The sequence below is a fragment of the Tupaia chinensis genome, unplaced genomic scaffold (genome assembly GCF_000334495.1).
Source record: "Tupaia chinensis unplaced genomic scaffold, TupChi_1.0 Scaffold000293_1, whole genome shotgun sequence".
NCBI classification, from domain to species: Eukaryota; Metazoa; Chordata; class Mammalia; order Scandentia; family Tupaiidae; genus Tupaia; species Tupaia belangeri.
Window position 1 is genome coordinate 149,066 of NW_006159778.1, and position 20,665 is coordinate 169,730.

The 20,665-nt window shown below is 41.0% G+C and overlaps 1 long non-coding RNA gene across 7 annotated transcripts in view; it reads left to right on the forward strand.

The window, feature by feature from the left end:
- The first annotated feature begins 4,175 nt into the window (after positions 1-4,175).
- LOC102489218 (uncharacterized) overlaps positions 4,176-20,665 on the forward strand; it is a 30,453-nt gene continuing 13,963 nt past the window's right edge. For 2 of the 7 annotated variants that reach the window (XR_334843.1, XR_334842.1), the window contains exons 1-3: positions 4,176-4,472; positions 5,461-5,563; positions 8,029-8,190. This is a non-coding gene — a long non-coding RNA (uncharacterized LOC102489218). Of the gene's footprint in view, positions 4,473-4,821; positions 4,964-5,460; positions 5,564-5,903; positions 6,093-8,018; positions 8,191-20,665 lie in introns of those variants that run through there. The other 5 variants (XR_334845.1, XR_334847.1, XR_334846.1 and 2 more) reach the window with 5 other exon arrangements.

Here is a 20,665-nt window from a genome sequence, read left to right on the forward strand (position 1 = left end):
CCTAAACTTGCATCCAACCTGGTCGTCAAAGAGTCAGAAAGGCAGGAGTCCAGCAGAACAGCCCCTCCATACCCAGCCTCCCTGCCCAGCTTGGATGAAAAGCCATTTCCACCCCACCTAGTCTGCTTTCCAGATTCCTCCCCAGTCTGAAGGTGAAGTCCATCCCTTCCTGCTCAGCCTCCATCTCTGCCAGGTTCCTCTGCAGTCTGGAAGCAAAGATTGCCCCTCCCAGATTTTACAGAAGCCCAGATGTGAAGCCCACTCACACCAGTTCAGCATGGCTGCTGGCAAGATTCCTAGGTAGCCTGAAGTTAGAGTCCACCCTGACAAGCCCAACCCAACTGCCTGCTGGATCTCCAAATAGTCTGGATTCAATGTACACCCCACTGTTTTAGTTTCATTTCTGGCTATATTCTCCAGCAGCCAGGAGTGAAGTCCATCCAGCCCTACCAATTCTCTTGCTTGCTAGATACACCAGTATCTGGAAGACCCAGACCTCCTTCAGGGCCTGGCTGATCCTGGAGCCTCTCTCTGCAGTGACAGTATCAGAAGCCCTGTTGAGTAACACAAGGGAGTCAACAGCCCTCAGGGCACAGCCTATACCAGTTTCATTACTCAGGGCCAGCAGTACTTTGCCAGAAGGATCACCAGTTCCCAGATCCCCAAACCAGAGCAAGCCAAGTGGCTCCAGCACCAGCACTGGTTCAAACCTGAACAGCAATACTATCTCAAACACACAATTTAGTGTTGGGACATTGGTCAGGTATGACAGCAGTGGCAAGAGCCAGGTGAGACCTTCACACTAGAGTTGTGCAGACTAAAATAAGCTTCTCTAAACAAGATCCAAGTCAGGATCAAATCTGGTGGGAGTGGCTTTTAATCACAGCCTATTCAAAACAATGGATTAGCAGACAGGAAAGTCTTCGGATTACTGTTGGGCAAAGTGACACTTTGCTCCCACCTGGGTGAAATGTCAGAAAATGTACTGTTTTCTGTAGACATTTCTGCCTACCCCTGCTCTCTTCAGATTAAAATGGATGAATCAAAACAATTTCCCCTTTTCAATAGCTGCAGCTGGATATGCCATAAGTGAAAAAGGCTTCAATCTGAAAACAGTCCAACTCACTATCCCAAATAAGTTACATTTAAAAACCAACTTTAGAAACATGGAGAAACGCATGGATAGAAATCACACTCTGCTCTGCTCAAAATTCTGCTTCTGCCATTTTGTGATGTGTTTGGACTTCTAAGTCACCATAATTAGTTTCCGCATGCTCCCAATGTACTTAGAGAGGCACTCATCTTCAAAAAATAGAGCAAATATCAACAGATGATTTCATTCCATGACAAGTAGAATGTGCAAGCAAAAGGAGCTGCCAGCATAGTAGAGGAAAAGTTTATGTGGCATTGCCTGCACAGTTTGTTTAAACAATGATCATGACTGCCATCCTTTGTTGACTTGCAAAAAAATTAACCTCTGTGAGTCAATCTCAGCAATAAAAAATTTACAGTAAAATTGGCTTCCACTATGTGCAATTTATATCCACTTGTACAAGTGAATTTTTCTTTAAGAACAAAAATGCTCCTGGTGGTCTCTGTAGCTCTTGCAATCAGCTGAGGATGATGGATTTGGCTTTTGTAAGCTTTCAGAGTGAACTTGTGCTATAAACACACATACAGGCTGTGGAGTTAGTTGGTGGGTATGGCAATAAGTAGGAAAACAAATCATAAGATTCTCCAGCTTTACATTACTGTGGCCGCATTAATCTACATCTAGTAATTGAATGACTGGAAGATATAAAAGCATGGACAGCAATGATGATACTGAAAACAGTGGGGGAGGAGGATAGAAATTGGGAGAGGGTAAAAGGGAGGGAAACAAGAGGAAGAAGAAAGAAGGAAAACATTCAAAGAACCCAAAATGGAAAGAAACTTCTTGATTATAATGTATACAGTAATGTCTTTGGACCAATATGTAGTGTATTCATGATGGGGAAATTCATTTGGTATGCAGTAATAATCCACAGTGATTAAACATAATAAATAAATTTATTAAAAATAAATATACAATTACAGAAATAGTTTCATTTTTTCTAGAAGATTTTGTATAGTTACATGATTATATTTTCACACTTGTTTTTGAAATCATTACTTAATTGTAGTATAAAATCTAATATATATTTGGATCCTAAAAATAAATCTAATTTTAAATAAAAAAATTCAGAATTTTTCAGAATGTATGTAATAGATTCAAAACCTGTGAGCTTCATGAGTTAGTTAGCATATGGTTTTGTACAGTAGCTTTGGTTTTTAAGAGTTAAACTTTTTTAGGAGTTAAATCATAGTAACTTTTATATATACTAGGCCATGCTCTCTGAATATTTCAAAATACATTCTAGACATTATACAATTAATTTATCTAAGACACCTAGCAAGAAGCAGGTAGGATTTTATTTCATTCTAAACAACAACAAAAAAAGTCACTGAAAAAAAATGAATTTTCAAAAGTCCTCTAACCAGTTACTCCAACTCCAGAGCCAAATCATATCATATATGTAAAGTGTTTTAAGACAAAAGAGAATTTCATTGTTTCTCCTGCTGCACCTGAAGAAGTCACAGGCAAAAAGGCTTCAATCTGAAAACAGAAAAACTGTCTATTTCCAAATAAACTACACCTAAGAATGGAATGTTCTAATGCCTTTTTCCACAGTTACTCAACTCCCAGAGCAAGATGACATATGTAAAGTGCTTAGTTCTAAGGAAAAGTGAGGATTTCGCTTTTTTCTGCCACTGAACTTGGATAAGCCTTGGGCAAAAAGGATTCAATGTGAAAACTCAAAAACACACTATATTGAATATACCACACTTAAAAATGGGATTTCCTAAGTCCTTTTCTCCAGGTATTCACTCCCAGAGTCAATTCATATACATAAAGGTTTTTGCTCAAGGACAAATTTTGGATTTTTTTTTTTCACTTTCTGCTGCTATACCCAGCTAAGACATAAGCAAAAACACTTCAGTCTGGGGATCAGCAGATAGTATAATGCCTTTGTCGCTGGACTCCCATGTAGTCGACCGTGGCTTGAGTCCTGGACCTGATTGCTTAAACTCACGCTCTTCCCAAGATCCCTCGCTTTCTCTCTTTTTTATTCTTTTTTTTTTTTTTTTTTTTTGAGAGATTTTTGCTATAGGGCACGTGTGCTCGCCAGACAGACAGAGAGAAACAGAGAGACAGAAAGTTGGAAATCACCCCCCAAGGGGAACGGCCACGCTGCAATCCCTTCTTCATTCTCCTCTGGGGATCTTGGGTATGCACGCACTCACACCCGGTGTGAGTTTAAGCCACCGGTTCTGGGACTCAAACAGCTAGAGTTCTGATACATCCACTATACTAACTGCTGGTATCTCGCACTTTTTGTTTCTCTTTCTGGTGAGTGCATGCACCCCATAGCAAAAACCTCTAAAAAAAAAAAAAAAAAAAAGCCTTCTATCTGAAAATTTAGCCATTCTGTATTCTCAAATAAATTACATTTACAAATGATATTTAAAGCACATTTGCTAAGTTACTCAGTTCATAGAATGAAATATTATATGTAAAATATTTTATTGTATGACAAAGATTCCCCTTTTAGACACAGCCACGGAGAACTAAAGCCAGACTCTGAGGCTGGAGCATGCCAGGTGGTCAAGGAGTGGAACCCAGGACCCAGGCGCTGCTACAGCCCTGGCCACTGCAGGAAATCAGGCTGAAAAGGTCTCTGAGTGTTACTGGGCTAAGGGTGGCGCCCCTGTGTGAAAGCCCCAGGATCCACTGGCAGGTGGGGGCCGCGGGACTGTGTGGTGGTCAGGTTAGGGCCCAGCACTGGCTCCACTTCCAGTTCTGAGTTTGCGCCCAGTGACAGGGGCGGTGGCGTCGCTGGCCCCACAGGCTTACTTCTTGGAGCCAGGACCAGAGCGCAGTCCCCCAGGTCAAGGCCGCCCCTGACACCCCGTTGGCCAGCCTCTCTCACCATTGGCAAGGCCCACCTTTGGCCAAACCGCTAATGCAGGACCTATGGGCTGCTGGGAGAGATGACCGCCAGGGGTCAGCGCACAAAGGTCGCTGTGGCAACGACCCCGCCCCGCGCTTGCTGATTGGCCCAGCGCCACTGACTAAGGCAGACGCCAGGAGACCTGGGAGCGGGCGGGGCTGTGCAGGGTAGACGTGGAGGGGAAAGTGGGCCCCACAGACCTGCGTCGCCCGAACGAACAGGCCCCGCCCAGGCCCCGACCCTGCTTTTCCACCCGGGGTCCGCCGCCTCGAGCTGGACCAATTAGCGTGGGCAGAGCGCGTGGGGTACCTAGGCCGCTTCTTACTGGCGCAGAGCAGGAGAGAAGGCGTTCTTCTTAGGCGGCTGCAGGTCTTAGTGGCGGCGCTGGAGGCCATGACTGTGGCGAAGGTGACAGTTGGGTCCAGGTGGTCTTACCCGCAAGTGAGCTCCCAGCCAGGGGGCCGTGTGGAATCAAGATGTCTTCAGAGGGCGGTGGTCAGGGGCAGCGACCTTTTGGAAACGGGGATTAGGGGCTTGGGGTTGCGGGGATTAGGGAAGGATTACAACGCTGATTGAGAGGCCCTCATGGGACCTGCAGGGCCATCCAAAGAGAGTGGAGGGGGCTCTGAAGTACCTCCAGGCCAGGAACTGCTCCTTAGTGCGACCAGCATGCCAGTCCTGTGTCCTGTCCCCTTGCACCCAGTGGCGACATCACTCTCCCAGACATGTGCCTTTCTTAACCCACAGGGTGGGTGCTTGTGCTCTCTGGAGAAAGGCAAAGAAAGTGAGAAATCAGCTTCCTGGGGGGATGGTCATGCAGCAATGCCCTCTTCCTTCCCGTCTGGAATTTTGGTCGCAGGAGTGCAGACTCCCAGCCTGTTTTTCAAGCAAGTCTCAGACTTAACCACGGACTTGGCCAAGTGGAATCCAGGGTAATCCAGGCCGCCCCACCTGCTGGCCTACCCTAGGGTCATCCTAGCCACTCCACCTGTTAGCCTACCCTGTGCCTTTGGACTCCAGAAAGTCACACCTTTTTAGGTTTAGTCAAAAAGTTTAGGGCCTTTTTTGGTTTTCAAAAAGCCAAAAAGGCGTTTATTTGGCTGCTGCTGAAGTTACAGTGTCCTCCTGTGGCCTGGGAATGTACCATGTGGCTTCTAAGGCTCCTGTCCCAGAACCCCAGAGCCCCAGAGCCCCAGCCTGGCCTGGGAGATCAAGCCTCTTGTCTGATTGAGTTGCAGTCCCTGACCAATTTCTCAGCCTCCTTCAGCCCATCCTTCCTCCCCATGACCTCTGTCCAGGTCAGAAGGTCTGTCCACCTATCCTATCAGAGCCTTTGCTGCCCCTTAGCTGCCCCAGGCCTCATTCCCACAGTGATGAGTGGGTTGTGAATGTTCAGTCCAGGACACTGACTCTCATCTTGTCCTCTCAGCACATCTTGTTTCAGTGGGATGGATGCTGCCCAAAGTGGCCCACAGGCAACACTCCCTGGAGCCCCAAATGGCACAAGGGCTTCTTAGTGAGAGGTCTTCTTGGTGAGTGTCCCCTCTTCATTCCTTTCCTTTGTTTCTTGGTTCTAATTGATTTTATTTATTTATTTTTCTTTTTTTGGAGAGGTTTTTGCTATAGGGTGCATGCGCTTGCCCAAAAGAGAGAGAGAGACAGAGAAACAGAAAGCGAGAAATCCCCCGGGGGGATGGCCATGCTGCAATCCCTTCTCCTCCTTTCTCCTCTTGGGATCTTGAACACGCAGGCACACATGCCTGGCATGAGTTTAAGCCCCCGGGTCCAGGACTCGAACCATGATAGACTACATGAGAGTCGAGCAACGTAGCCATTACGTTAACTGCTGGTCACTCTAATTGTTTTTAAAAGGAACATTAAGAACATTCTGCAAGGTTTCTTTCTGGCTCTCTGAAGTTGTCAGGGAGAAAAATATCACCAGTCTTGAGGGTTTCAGAAGCTGGTGATCTGTCTGCTTCCCTGGCTGTCCAGTAACATGGAAACAGACCACATGGAAGGGAGTCACGTGGGAGAGGAGGTGGATTCCCAGGCCCTGGGCAGGTAAGTGACTTCTGTCCCAAGGGCTTCTCTTGCTGCACTTGGTCAAAGGCTGCACCAGGAAAAGTACCACATATACTTGCAGAAGTCAGAGACAAGACTCACTATATTTTCATTTTTTTTTAAATTGTTTGAGTACATATGCTCTTGCCAAAGAGGGGAAGGTAAAACACTCCCCAGTGGGGCCTGCTCATACCACACCACAATTCCTTCTCCATTTCTCCATCCTGTCCAGTTCATTTTCAAAACATACTTGTATCAAAATAAGCTGACCTGGGAAAGAAGTCTTTGACAGGTTGTGGGTAGATGTGCTTGGTCAAGACAATGCTCCCAGGTGGTTTTCTCCCTGAGAGGATACTTTGTGCTGGACACAAAGTAGATAGTTGGGCTGAGTTAACTATTCTTTACGAAGGAGCCATGAGGAAAAATTATGTGCTCACAAAATACCGGTTTCTGTCTTCTACACTTCTTCCATACATGTAGTCTTTATCCTTGAGTGTCACTGTGTTTTAAAATTATTGGAAATTCAGAATGAAAGTCAGTTATGACGCTTTCTTAGGAATAGTGGCAGGATTTAGCTCGGGAATTGGGCAAGAAGATATCCCTATTTCCCATCAAAACGTTCCCAGGCAAGAGAAATTTTGTGTGTTCAAAGTAACAAAAGTACACACAATAACCTTTATACATACAATCTTAGACAGTGAGAGTAGGTTGGGGACTCCCAGCACTCCATTTGGTGGGTCTCAAAACTTTACCACGTGTCCTTCTCATCCTCAGTTTTATGGGATGAAGCACCTCACAGCAGTCTAATCAAGTGAGAGAAATTGTATGGGGTGTCTATGGGTCCAGCTGTGATGGTAATAGCTCACGATAGGCCATCCTAGTCCCTCTGATCAGAATTTTGATATGTTTATTGTACCCACCCTTGTGGGATTTCTGAGTACTGGTGAGAAGCATAACTGTGGACAAGTGGTTACATGTGGGTAAGGGGTCCTGGACTATGTATCATGCTTTCTCTGGTGTCTCTGTGTGACTTGTCATGGTCACTTTTACCTTGATCCCTGCTGGCTACTGCCTACCTTCCACTCAAGCTGTTCTACCTGTTGGAGCTCCTGGTCTAACCAGTCTTGGTCTGGAGATGGCATGAGGGCATTCCTGGGAGTTGGAAGAGGCCTTGGATATCCACTGACTGGATATCCCCCAAAGCTTTGAGATTTGAGGCGTTTAACTCATTGCATGGAAAGACCTCTATCTGTTTGTGGTAACAACAGAGTGTGTGGTACCTGACTGTTGTTTATTTAGAACTTACCAGAATGTGAGGCACTGTGGCCCAGAGGTAAAAGGCCCTTTGTGATCCCATGTTAGAAAGGCTAAGTCCTGGGTGACTCACAGGGAGCTGGGCCTATCCTAGGCCATCCTGGAGGGTGTGTGTGCCTCTCCTACTCTGAGCATTTCTCAGGATCAGGCAGAGCTGCGCTCTGTGCCAATATTCCAAACACAGATTTGTGAGAGGGATGATTCTCATAGGCCAACTCCTTTTCAGCCCAGCCTAATCCACTTCACTTTTGAATATAGGTTCTGGGTGACTGCAGTTTGGGGTCACTGATTTACAAAAACTGCCTATGAGTGAGCTTTCATTGAGTGAGGCCTTGACTGTCCCTTGGATACACTGAGAACTGTGGGATGTTGAGCATTTAATGAGTTGCATGAGAAGGCCTGTGGCTGTTTGTGGGATAACTGATGTCTGTGGTACCTAACCTTTTTCTATTAGAATTTACCAGAGAGCCAGGCTTTGCACCAACAGAGGAATAGGGCCTTTCATCAGCTCTATGTTAGAGCTAGGAGACCTAAAACCAGGCCTGAGGGCAGTCCAGGGGAGCTGGAACCAGGCCAGCATGGATGATATGTGTCCCTTCCCTCTTCTCTGAGTATCTTTCAGTGCCACAGTGAGCCATGCTTCTTGCTGATGTCCCAACACAGATGTCTGAATCTGACAATTTTCACAGGACAACACCTCCTCAGCCAAGCATAATCCTCTTCATGTTCGAACCCAAGTAATTGGTGATGGCATTTTGGGGTCATGGGACTGCAAGAACTGCCTGTGAGTGAGCTTTCCTCCCTTTTGTGGTACTAAAATCAGTTTTTGTTTTGTTTTTGTTTTTTTCCACATAGGGTCTAAAGCAGGATTAACAGTTGCTTAGGATTTTCAAGGAGCGATATAAAGTGACTGAACATATATGGCATGTTTTCCAGCCACCCAGGCCTGGGACCCAAATGGTAGTCAGTATGTGCTTTCTAGCTTCCTGCTGTGCCACAGAGACTGTGCCAGGTTTTAGATTTAAATTACACTGGTAGCATTCTCCACCACCATCAACCTATTTATCTATTTTTCTTTATAATCAAGATATACTTTAACACACTGATATAAACAGATGCCAATTGTACATACTATTCAACAAATTTTGACAGATGCAAAATGTGTGCTTATATAACCCAGGCATAGTTCCATCAACCTAGAGATATTTCCTGCCCTTTGTTAGCAATCTCCCACCCTATCTGCAACAATGTAAGAGTACTGAGGAAAAAAAAAAAAAAACAACTCTATTTCTCCTATTGTATCAACAATCCACACAGAACTTCCAGGACCAAGCAGGTGCCCCCAAGCACATGCATATACAAGCAAGCAATCCCTTCTGCACCAAAACACAATGACTGTCCAATGATTCATTTCAGCTCTGATACTATTGGATATTGTGTGAGATTTCACAGATTGAGAGCTCAGTTCCCAACACTGCCACTGCCCCCTTGCCCTCTGGCTCAATGACCTGGTGCTTAAGGTAGCCAGATCACACATGGCTGACCATGCAGTTCAAATCTGAGCCCAGGTTATTTAAACATGCATGCTCCAAATCTTAAAAGGGTAGAGAAATGAAGGGATTTTTGTATGAGCATGCCTCATTGGTGTGGATATTTTCTTGTGCCTCTGCCTCTTTCTCTTTGTCTGTGTCCTTGTCTCTGTATATTCTATGGTGAGTACATAGCCATCTGACAAATTATAAAGGACTGTCTCCCAATGTTCATATGTCAGGCATATGCCTCAGGTGGTCTTTATGTGTGTTTCTGTCTTATTAGCTATAAATTGGGGTTCCTACATCCTAACCCAGAGGTTGGATCTGATTAATTTACTACAGTGGCACACAGAACTTAGGAAACACTTTTGATTACTGGTTCATAGTAAAGGATATTGTATAAGATATAAGTGAACACTAGATAAAGGAATATACAGGGTGTCAACCTGGAAAGGAAGGTTGCTGCAGAGTGAGTAAAGTAGAAAAATTAATTTGATCTAGAGTTAGGACCCTCATCCACATGTCAATAATAACATGTATTTAGGTCTAATTTCCCCTAATATTATGTGCTTAGATTTTACTGAATCAGCCTTGATAAGCCAAGCCAATATCCCCATCCCAAGAACCATATTTGAATCACGCTTGCAAAGTCTTTCCTGCCATGGGAGGTTGTCAATTTACTCTCTTTACCAACATAGGTTATGTGATCAATAGACAGATTAAGATTTGGCCCTGTAAGTATTTCACTTATAAATCTAGAGATAAACGTCCCTCAAAAGTCATTGAAATCATTGCTGATCATGACCTCATGAAAATGAGCCAAGGTGGATTAGGTAAAGCTAAGACACTGTTGTATTTATTAGAAGCCTTGTGATACTTTAAATCTAATACTGCTACTGTGAGTAGAGTCATCACAGGCCTAACTCACACCTAGTAAGTCCCATGGAATTGGATCTGCAGAACTTGCCCAGCATGGTGGCTGTAGTTCACAATATTGTGATCTATACCTGAAATTCACTGAGAAGGTAGATCTTAAATGTTTTCACCACAAACAAAAAAAGTAACTGTGTGAGGTCATAGATATGTTGATTAACTTAATTATGGCCCTCATTTTAGTATGCACATATATCAATCAAGAGTGCACCTGGGAACCAGCAGTTAGCGTAATGGCTATGTTGCTGGACTCCCACGTAGTCGACCGCGGTTCACGTCCCGGACCCGGTGGCTTAAAACTCACGCCGGGCGCGTGTGCGTGCATGCCCAAGATTCCGAGAGGAGAATGGAGGAGAAGGGATTGCGGCGTGACCATCCCCCCTGGGGGGTGATTTCTCGCTTTCTGTCTCTATGTCTCTCTCTGTCTGTCTGGCGAGCGCACGCACCCTAAGTGAAAATCTCTCCCCCCCCCACAAAAAGAGTGCACCTTAAATACATTATTTGGGGGCTGGTAGGAGGCATAGTGGTTAAAGTTGTTGACTCCCACATGTCCGACCCTGGTTCAAGTCTCTGATCCTGAGACTGGAAACTCATGTCCAGATCATGTGCATGTACATGCCCAAATCCCAGGAGGAGAATAAAGGAAAAGGGGTGACATGACCATCTCCCCTGGGGTTGATTTCTCACTTTCTGTCTCTCTAGCAAGTGCATACACCATATATCAAAAATGCCTAATATATATATATATATATATATATATATATGTATGTATAGACAAAAAGTATCTTTAAAAATGGGTCTAGCAGGTGGCATGGTTGTTAAGGCACTGTCTGTCCACTTGGCCCTAACTTTCCACTTGGTTTTAGTCCCAGAACCAGCAGCTTGAAAATCATGCTGAGTGTGTGTGTTTTTGGGTGCTTTGCCCATAATCCCAAGAGGAGAACTGAGGGGAAGTGATTTTGATGTGACTGAGCAGTAGTTTCCCAAGAGCCCACTTTCTGATGGTGTTGGGCATGTGAGAATCTTTTCACTGTTATGGCCTTGCCGATGGTGCAGATGGTGGAATTCCAGTCTGTGAGGCTGGAGCCAAATGACCCACTGTGGTTCATGTCCCCAGTCAGCCTGAAAGACACTGGGAATCTGTGATCTTGACTAGCTGCAGGGCTGGGGGAAGAGGACTGAAGCATCTAGAGACCCACTTTGGGGATTCCTATTTCTCTCTTTTAAGTCTTTGCTCTCTCTCTCTCAATCATGAAAGAATTTCAAAATCTTTTTACTGGTCTGAGAACAAAAGAAAAGTATGTCAGGAAAGTCATGTATGTATTTTTCTGTGCAAAAATGTGACATGACTTTCCTGGCAACCTAATAGTTAATGCTCCACCTCTAATTAATCTAATTCAAAAAGTGTCTTTTTTTTTTTTTTTAGAGAGGTTTTCACTATAGGGCATGTGCACTCACCAGACAGACAGAGACATACAGACAGAAAGCGAGAAATCACCCCCCAGGGGTGATGGTCAGGCCACAATCCCTTCTCCTCCAGTTTCCTCTTTGGATCTTGGGCACGCATGCACACGCGCCTGGCATGAGTTTTAAGCCACCGGGTCCAGGATGTGAACCATGGTTGACTACGTGGGAGTCCAGTGACATAGCCATTACGCTAACTGCTGGTTCTCTCAAAAAGTGTCTTTTTTGTATTAAAGTAACTTTCATAAGTTTTTTTTTCCTGTTAAAAATGTTCTTTTTTAAAGTGATAGCAGTAATAAGCATATATTTAAAATTCTTTTATTTGGCAGAATGGAAAGTCAGAAGTCTAATTTGCGAGACATCTGAGTTTTTATTGCTGTGGAATGGTATAGGCTGATGAATTTCATGATTGTAAAATCACATACCTCTAAAAAGAGGCTGGTGCCTGAAGTCTACTCTACTTTCTACTTCCTGTCAGGGGACTTGCCTCCCAGCATGTTACCACATGTCACAGTTTCACATCAATATATTATTACCATTTTCATTTTAATTGCCCGAGGATGCATGCACCTGTCAGAAAGAGAGAGAGAGAACCCTCAAATGAGAGGTGTACACACCAAAAAACCTTCTCCATTTTCCCACTATTCATGATTTTGGTCTCATAAGCACACACACCTGACATGGCTTTGGAGCCTTTGGGACCAGGATTCAAACTGAGGTTGGCCATATGGATCCCACATATTAATTTTCCTGTAAGAAGTTTAGGCATTTATTTTTATATGTGGAGTACAATGTATCCTTTGGTAATGGGCTTGTCAGTCTAATTATGTGAAATTTAACTTTAAAGGCAATTTCCATGAAATAATTAAATATAAAACTGTAGTTTTCTCAATTCATCTTGGAAGGAAAGACAATAAATTGATATTGAGTCTGTGCAAATAGCCACTTCACCATCCATACTAAATAGGCATATACTAGTCTCTCTCTCTCTCTCTCTCTCTCTCTCTCTCTTTTCTTTTTTTCTATAGGGCATGTGTGCTCGCCAGAAAGAGAGAGACAGAAAGAGAGAAATTACCCCTCAGGGGGGATGGCCAATCTGTAATCTCTTCTCCTCCATTCTGCTCTCGAGATCTTGGGCATACATGCACATGCGCCTGGCATGAGTTTAAGCCACAGGGTTGGGACTCGAACTGTGGTCGACTGCATGAGAGTCCAGCGATGTAGCCATTACTCCAACTGTTTGTCCCTAATTTTATTTATTATTGTTTTGAAAATTTGATCAGAGAGAGAAAGACAGAGAGGGAAAGTGAGAAAGCAAGTGGGCAGCTCTGGGACTCAAATCATGGTCAGCCATGCCACCATGCCACCTGCTGGTCTCTTGTGATATTTTTCAAGCTTAACTCACTGTAAAAATACTTCTCTTAATCCTTGTAATAACAAGAATGTTTTTAAGTAGCCTTAACAACTTTTATTTTATTTTACAATCCCTAAAAAGTAATGCCTGAGGCAAAATTGACATGAATTTGAACTTTTTTTTTTATTATTAGCTGTGTGACTTTATATAATTTTATCCACAAACAACACTTATCTCAGTATGAACATTAGAATATAATGCTTCCAAGATGTGAATTTCTTACAACAATATATGTACATTACAATTATCACCCAAAATTAAGGCAGATGTAATTGTGAATCACCTATCTGACCTGTGTCTAGGTCCTAGGGCTATAGATACAGATTCCAAATGGAGCTGAAAAACAAAACAAAACAAAACAAAACAAATAAACAAACAAAAAAAGCACTTGTCTGCAATTCAGAATGTAACTTTATTACTGAATATTAAATGTTATGAGAGATGTAGATATTCATGAAACAAAGTATAAAATAGCTTGAAGTAGGAGATTTTTAGGGCCTGCCCATTACATGGTGGTTGATATAGCTGGATCCCACATAGTCAACTGTGTGATTCAAGTCCTGGAACTGGCACTTGAGAAACACACTGGGAATGTTTTCATGCATGTCCAAAGTCCTGAAAGGAAAAATGGAGAAGAAGGAATTGCAAGATAACCATCCCTCATGGAGGGTGCTTTCTCACCTTCTCTCTCTCTCTCTCTCTCTCTCTCTCTCTCTCTCTAGCAATTTTTTTTTTAAATGTATTGAGAATTTAATAACATGGATTTTTTTTCTTAAACACCTTTATTTTCTGAAGACAAGCAATTTTAACATTGGAAACATCTTAACTAATAAACATGTATAATAGAGTTTTCATGGTTTATTTGAAAATTGCTTGTCATTTTCATCTTCTTTTCAGAATTTTAGCTATATCAGGCCTCTGTAGTATTACTTCTTAAGTGGTATTGTTAAACTAATTCCCCAAAGAGTTTCTTTTCTTTTTTTCTTTTTAAAAGTTGTAACATTTAAAAATCCTACCCAAAAAAAATAATCATTGCCTTTTCCCATACAACCTATATTAGAACCAATGGAAAAATCAAATTTTAGTAAAATGTCCCAGTTGGAATGTGTATTGTGTGTTTCCATATGTGTGTGATTTGATTAGTTAAATATAACTTGACCGTTTTTCCTACAAAAACAGAGTTTGTGAACAGGGTTATCATATATATATAGATTGGAAGGCTGGAAAAGCAATAGATAAGTACACATAATGAAATTGACTCAGAACCATATTTTCTGATATCTGTATAGCAGTGCTGGCTGATTAAATCCAGGATACAATTATTTCTTGTCCAATGTCAAGGTTGACTGATTCACAATATATTAAAATAGAGAAATATGTGCAAAAGAATATACTATATGTTAGCAAAATGGTGGAGTTTATTCTCCAATTGACCACAAAATGAAGAGGGTGATTCCTATAAGAATAAGTAGAATTATTTGTTAAGATAGTAATATATTCTTTTAAAAATATTCATTTAATTCTTAATATATGCCATATTCTTAATTTTTCTATACTAGGAAAATAGCAATAAAGTAAACATGGCATGACTCTTGTTTTTATGGAACTTAAAAATTTGAAATCAAAGGAAGAGAAGAAACTCAGAGAAAGAGAATAGAAAAAAAAAATCAGTGCTCTTCCTTTCCCCACGGACTGTCCCTTTTGCTGCAGCAGCCATGCGGTCCATCTGCAGGCCTCCGGTGAAATCGCATGCTGCGCTAATGCATGACACGACTTTTTATTTATTCCCTTCTGTACTCTTTTCTTTTCTCTTATATTATCTTCTCTTACTCATCTTCCACCTTGCCAGAGGGACTAGCTAGGAATACAATCAAAGATCTGAAATTTTCTAGTAATATAAGGCTCTCTGGGATTCTTTCTTGTACTGAACCAGCTGTGAAAAAGGAGATACTGCTCTTCAGATGCCTGAATAGAGTATCTTTCTTGAGACCACATTACTAAAAACAACAGAACAGAGAGTCCAGCAGAAGTCAATTCACACCAAGAGTTAAACACATTCCTAGTCAGTGAAACATTCTATTAAGAAGTATTTAAAAGTGAGTGCATCTTCCAATGGTTAGAAGTAGACAAACCTCAGATCTGAATAAACAAGGAAATATATCTCCATCAAAGGAACAGAAAAACTCCCCTCCATCTTTTGTGAAAATGGAGGATATTACCAAAATGTCAGAGAAAAAAATTTGAACATTCATGGTGACCAAATTCTATGAGTTTAAACAGAAAAGAGACAATGAACTACAGGAGATTAGGAAGTCATACTATGATATGAAAGAAGAAATGGACACTCTGCATAAAACCAGATGGAACTATTAGAGATGATGCCTGGAATAGAGGAAATAAAAAACTCTCTTAAAAGTATTAAAAGTCAATTTGACCATGCTGATGATCAAATCTCCAATGTAGAAGATAAAACCTCTGACCCCCCCCAAAAAAAAGAAACACCAAAAAGATAAAGAAAACAACAACAACAACAAAAAAAGAAACAACACAAGGATATTAGAGAAATACTAGACTCCATAAGATGCCCAAACATCTGAATAATAGGCATCCCAGAAGGTGAAGAATCTAATAACGGCATGGAAAATCTATTCCATGAAATCCTTAAAGAAAATTTCCCAAGTCTAGAGAAGCACTCAAGCATCCAGATCCAAGACATACAAAGGACTCCAAATAGACTCAACACAAGAAGATCTTCCCAAAGGCACATCTTAGCCAGACTGTCCAAAACTACAGATAAAGACATGATATTACAACTGGCAAGAGAGAAAAGAGAAGTGACTTACAAAGGTCATCCCATCAGGCTAACACCAGACCTCTCAACGGAAACAATGCTAGCAAGGAAAGAATGGGAAGATGTATTGAAAGTGTTAAGAGAGAAACAATTTCAACCAAGATTATTATACCCTGCAAGATTATCCTTCATATGGGAAAAAAAATGATTAAAACCTTCTCAGATAAACAAGATCTGAAAGAATTTGCCAACACCAGACCAACTCTTCAAGAAACCCTGAAGAAAGTACTGTTCTAAGAAAACTAAAGAATTAACAGATGGAAACAAAGGAATAAAAGGCTACTAAGACAATGGCCAACTTAAATGTTGGGACAGATCCTGTACCATCAATAATAACATTGAATGTGAACGAATTAAATTCTCCAATCAAGAGACGCAGACTGGGTGCATGGATGAAAATGAAGAAACCCTCTATCTGTTGCTTTCAGGAAACCTACCTCATGGATAAAGACATACATAGACTGAAAGTGAAGGGTTAGAAAAAGGTTTTTCCACTGTAACAGCAGTTAACATAATGGTTATGTCGCTGGACTCCCACATAGTCAACCGCAGTTCAAGTCCTGGACCCAGTGGCTTAAACTCACGCCGGGGGCATGTGTGTGTGTACCCAAGATCCTGAGAGGAGAATGAAGGAGAAGGAATTGTGGCGTGGCCATCCCCCCTGGGGGGGGGGTGGTGATTTCTCGCTTTCTATCTATCTGTCTCTGTCTGTCTGGCGAGCGCACGTGCCCTATAGCAAAAACCTCTCAAAAACAAAAACAAACAAACAAAAAAAGATTTTTCATGTAAATGGGAACCAAAAAAGAGCTAGAGTTGCAATACTAATTTCTGAAAAAATAGGCTTAAAAAAAAAAAAAAACTGTTCAAAAAGACAAAGATGGGCACTATATAATAGGAAAAGGATAAACAGATCAATAAGATATAATGCTTATAAATATCTACACACCTAACACAGAAACACCCAAATATGTGAAGGAAAGACTGTTAGATCTAAAAGGGGAGATACACTGCAATATATTAATTGTTGAAGACCTCGACACTGCACTATCTCCTCTGGATAGATCATCTAGACAAAAAAAATTAGATAAAGAGATAAAGAATCTAAATGATACCATAAATGAAATGGACTTAACAGAACTCTGTAGAACTTTCCATCTAAAAACCACGAGATGCACTTTTTTCTTACTCCCACAAGGAACCTTTTCGAAGATTGACCACATCATAGGGCATAAAGCAAGCCTCTACAGATTCAAAGGCATAGAAATTACGTCCAGCATCTTCTCTGACCAGGATGGAATTAAACTTGAGTTTAATTTAAAGAGAAATCCTCAAAAATACTCAGATACATGGAAACAAAATAAACTACTTCTGAATGGCTCCAGGAATAAAGACTGAAATCAAAAGATTCATGGAATCCAAAGAAAATGAGGACATGAGTTTCCATAATCATCTTTGGCACACTGCTAAAGCAGTCATAAGAGAGAAGTTCATAGCAATTAGTGCACAAAACAGGAACACAGAAAGAAGACAAATGGATCACCTAACATCATGCTTTAGAGAATTGGAAAAGCAACACCAAAAAATCCAAAAACTCCAGGAGAAAGGAAATAATAAAGATACAAATAGAAATAAATGAAATAGAAAATAAGTGAACTATACATAAAATAAATGAAAGTAAAGTCTGTTTTTTTTTTTTTTTGACAACCAAAATTGATACACCACTAGGGAGACTTATTAAGAAGAGATAAAGGGGAACCAGCAGTTAGCATAATGGCTATGTCACTGGATTCCCACGTAGTCAACCGTGGTTCACATCCCGGACCCGGTGGCTTAGAATTCATGCTTGGCACGTGTGCGTGCGTGCATGCCCAACCTCCCAAGAGGAGAATGGAGGAGAAGGGATTGTGGTGTGACCATCCCCCCTGGGGGGTGATTTCTTGCTTCCTGTCTCTATGTCTCTGTCTGTCTCGCAAGCGCACGCACCCTATAGCAAAATCCTCTCCTCAAAAAAAAAAAAAAAAAAAAAGAAAAAAAAAAAAAGAAAAGAAAAACAGTTGAATCAAATCTGCAATGAAGCGGGCACTATAACAACAGCCAACATGAAAATAAAAAACATAATTAGAGGATACTATCAACAACTATATGCCAAGAAACAAGACAATCTGAATGAGATGGACAAATTCATGGACACAAATAATCTACCAAAATTGAGCTAGGCAGATATTAAAAGCCTGAATAGGCCCATAACAAGCCAGGAGATTGAATCAGTAATAAATAACTTTCCAACAAAGGAAAACCCTGGCCCTAATGGCTTTACCTCAAAGAAGAGTTAACCCCCATTCTGCTCAAGTTATTTCTAAAGATTCAAAAGGGTGAACTTCTCCCTAATTAATTCCATGAAGCCTCTATCACCTTTATCCTTAAAACAGATAAGGACAGGCCAAGAAATGAAAACTATACATCAATATCCTTGATGAATATAGACACAAAAATTCTCAACAAGATACTAGAAAATCGTATCCAACAACTTATAAAAAGATAATACATCATGATCAGGTAAGCTTTATTCCAGGAATGCAAGGTTCGTTCAACATACACAAAACCATAAATGTAATACACCATATTAAAAGGAAGAAAGATAAAAACCATATGGTCATATTGATTGATGCAGAAAAACCATTTGATAAGATACAACATCCCTTTATGATCAAGACTCTCAGCAAAATCAGCATAGAAGGGTCACTTCTCAACACAATAAAAGCTATCTATGTAAAACCCATAGTGAACATCATCCTGAATGGAGAAAAGTTGAAAATGTTCCCACTAAAAGTGAGTACAAGACAAGGATGCCCACTTTCTCCACTCCTTTTCAATATAGTACTGGAAGTCCTCGCCAATGCAATCAGAAAAGAGGAAAAAATAAAAGGCATTAAAACAGGAAAAGAATAGGTGAAACTCTCTCTATTTGCAGATGACATGATTATATACATAGAAGACCCAATGGCTTCCATGAAAAAATTTCTGGAAGTAGTGCACGAATATAGTAAAGTTGCAGGATACAAAATCAATATAGAGAAATCTATAGCATTTCTATATACAAACAACAGGCAGACTGAGATAGAACTGAAAAAAAGTTATTCCATTTACCATAGCCACAAAAAGTATAAGATACTTAGAAATAAATCTAACTAGAAAAGTTAAAGACCTCCAGAAGGAAAACTATGAGAAGCTAAAAAATGAAATTGAAAATGACACAAAAAAGTGGAAGGATATCTCATGATCCTGGATTGGAAGAATTAATATACCACAATGGCAATTCTACCCAAATTAATGTACCTATTTAATGCAATGCCAATCGAAGTACCAGACACATTCTTCACAGATCTAGAAAAGACAATCATAAAATTCGTCTGGAATCATAAAAGACCCCATATTGCCAAAGCAATTCTACACAAAAAGAGTAGAGTGGGCAGCGTCTCACTCCCTGACCCAAATGTATACTACAAGCTGTGGTAATCAAGACAGCATGGTACTGGCACAGAAACAGACATTTGAACCAATGGAACTGAATAGAGTCCCCAGAAATATATTCCCAAACATATAGTCAATTGTTTTTTGACAAGGGGTACCAGTCAATACAGTGGGAAAAGGGAAATCTCATTAGCAAATGGTGCTGGAAAAACTGGATTTTCACCTGCAGAAAGACGAATCTAAACCCCTACCTCTCACCTTTGACAATAGTCAAGTCAAGGTGGAGCAAAGATCTAAATCTAAGACCTCAAACTATAAAACTGCTCCTAGAAAACACTGAGGAAACTGTGTGAGACATTGGGGTAGGGAAAAACTTCTTAAATAAGACCCCCAAAGCACAGTCAATAATTCACAAAATAGACAAGTGGGATTAAATCAGAGTAAGAAGTTTCTGCATGGCAAAAGACACAGTAACTAGTGTGAATTGACAGCCCTCAGAATAGGAAAATATTTTTGTAACTTATGCATATCAGATAAGGGACTGATAACCAGAATACAGAAGGAACTCAAGCAGCTGTTTGGAAAAAAAATGATGATCAACTCTATTAAAAGATGGGAGAAAGAGTTGAAAAAACTGCTCTCTAAAGATGACACACGAATAGACAAAAGGCATATGAAAAAATGCTCAACATCCCTCATTGTAAGGAAAATGCAGATCAAAACAACAATGAGATACCACCTAATCCCAGTCAGAATGTCTAAGATTAAAAAAACAAAAAGTAATAAATGATGACAGGGGTGTGGTGAAAGGGGAATGCTCTTACACTGCTGGTGAGAATGTAAATTGGTCTAACCATTGTGGAGAACAATTTAGAGATTCCTCAAAAATCTACAAATTGAACTACCATATAATTCAGCAATCCCACTCCTTGGTATCTACCCAAAGGACACATGAATTCTTTATTGCAAAATTGCTTGCACATCAATGTTTGTTGTGGTACCATTCACAATTGCTAAGACATGGAGCCAACCCAAATGCCCCAACATGGATGAATGGATTGAAAAACTGTGGCACGTATACTCTATGGAATACTCTTCAGCCATAAAAACCAACAAAACCCTGGCTCTTGACAAAAAAGTGGAAGAATATGGAAGATTTATTGCTGAGTGAACCAAGCCAGGCTATGAAGGAGAGACATTGTATGTCCCCACTTAATATATACTGAGTGTCTGCACTCTATGACTGAAATTGATTGATTAAAGGATGTACAAACACAAGAGATGGGTGTACATGTCAGATATGGTGTGTGTGGAGGAGTGAGCCAGGGAATTACATCTGGAGGAGGGATAGGGGGACAGAGCATTGACGGGATGGAGAGGTGTGGTGTTATCTGTTGAGGATATTTTGATCAACTGAACTGGAGAGAAATGTTCACATGTTGAAATGTTCACTCTGTAAGCTAAATAATGTGATTGAATGTATAAAAAAATTAAAAAGAAGGAAAAAAAAAGTAATGAGCAGCTATAATTCAAGCCTTGGAGGCCAGAAAATCTAACAAATACCCTCAGTACCAGAAAGGATACCAAGAAAGAG